The following is a 1,580-nucleotide window of genomic DNA, read 5'->3' as shown; positions in this document are numbered from 1 at the left end:
GTGTCTGATGGTATCTACACCAAAGATGTAACAGAGGAAGAGTTTGCAGTAAATATTAAAAATAAAATAAATAGCCCCAGGATGCAGAAATGAATGCTGATAATGGGGAAGATTACCTAGTAATGGGTGAGACATGTACAAGTTTCAATTGCTAGCACCAATAGAGGACTGTGCATATCTTTAGCAGAAATCCTAACAACTAAAAACATCTAAAACCAGTCTAAGAGATGGCTGAGAGTCATTGGAGAAAGCCCTCAGTCACAGAGGGAGCAAAATATGTGCACTTAGCATCATTCAGATGTGAAACACAGAACATCACTATGTTCTTGCAAAAACCGAATTAACAATGGAGTTAGTTTCCATTGTGTTGATAAATGCTAAATACTGATTCCACTGGGGATTGAACCCAGAGCCTTCTGCATGTAAAGCAGATGTGATAACTACTACACTATGGAGCCATATGTGGAAACTAGGGCTCATTGAGACAGTCCTAATCAGATGATCAGAGGTGTAGGGGGTCAGCAACTTTAAATTCCTCTGTGACTTGTACTGGGTTCAGCACATAAGTGCAATTACAAAGAAAGCACCTCTAGTTACTTGGGAGTTCGCAAAGATTCAGCATTACATCTAAAAGTTTAATAAACTTTTGCACATGTGAAACCCCAGTTTGCTTGGGCTGTGTTCATCTAGGGAAGACACACTCTGGTCCCACCAAATCCATGAGGTTTGGATAGTTCTCCTACCCCAAACCTTGGTTTGTTTGAATTTTGCATGATTTGCTACCCTGTTCCTGTGCCAAGAAATAACAGACAGCACATGGCATATGATTAAAGGAATTGTATTTATGAATGTTAACTTACCTAAAGGGTTAGTAATGAAAAGAAAGATAAAAACAAAAAGGGCCCATTATAATTAAACAGTCAAATGTGCACAAGTTGGAGCTTAACTCTTCCCAAAAGTCATATTCACCGATCCTCAGTAGTCCACTGGTTGCTCATTAAATCACGGTACCCCGCCGGGCTGAATCCTATAACCAGTTCTCTACCGATCTTCTCTCATCATCTCCCACCAAACAAAGACCCCAGCTCACACCGGTGTCAGGCAGACAAAACAAAAACACTCTCCTGATTGGATGGCTCACTTTCTAAAGAACCCCTTATCTCTGTCCATAACCCAAACACTGCTTCTACAGAAAGACCATTCCATTAGCAGGGTATTACACATGTGTAGTGGAGGGTATATTGACTGGCTGCATCACAGCCTGGTATGGAAACGCCAATGCCCTTGAACAGAAACTCCAACAAAAAGTATTGGATGTGGCCTAGTCCATCATGGGTAAAGCCCTACCTACCAATGAGCACATCTACTCAGAACACTGTCGCAGGAAAGCAGCATCCATCATCAGGGATGCCCACCACCCAGGTCATGCTTTCTTCTCACTGTTGCCATTAGGAAGAAGGTACAGGAGCCTCAGGACTCACACTGGATAATGTGAAGATGTATATAGAGTGGAGAGTAGTCTTGGGCTGCAGAGTAATATCAATGTGTTGGTGAGATGGGCTGAAAAATGATAGATGGAG

The 1,580-nt window shown here is 42.0% G+C and overlaps 1 non-coding gene across 1 annotated transcript; it reads right to left on the bottom strand.

Annotated features, from left to right (window-relative positions):
* Positions 1 to 385: 385 nt before the first annotated feature.
* On the bottom strand, positions 386 to 458 carry trnav-uac (transfer RNA valine (anticodon UAC)). The gene has a single exon. It is a non-coding gene; the product is annotated as a tRNA-Val (tRNA).
* Positions 459 to 1,580: the final 1,122 nt, after the last annotated feature.

Source organism: Hypanus sabinus, chromosome X1 (assembly GCF_030144855.1).
Source record: "Hypanus sabinus isolate sHypSab1 chromosome X1, sHypSab1.hap1, whole genome shotgun sequence".
In the NCBI taxonomy this organism is placed as follows: domain Eukaryota; kingdom Metazoa; phylum Chordata; class Chondrichthyes; order Myliobatiformes; family Dasyatidae; genus Hypanus; species Hypanus sabinus.
The sequence above is the reverse complement of the archived record's forward strand: the minus strand, read 5'-3'. Positions and strand labels throughout refer to the sequence as shown.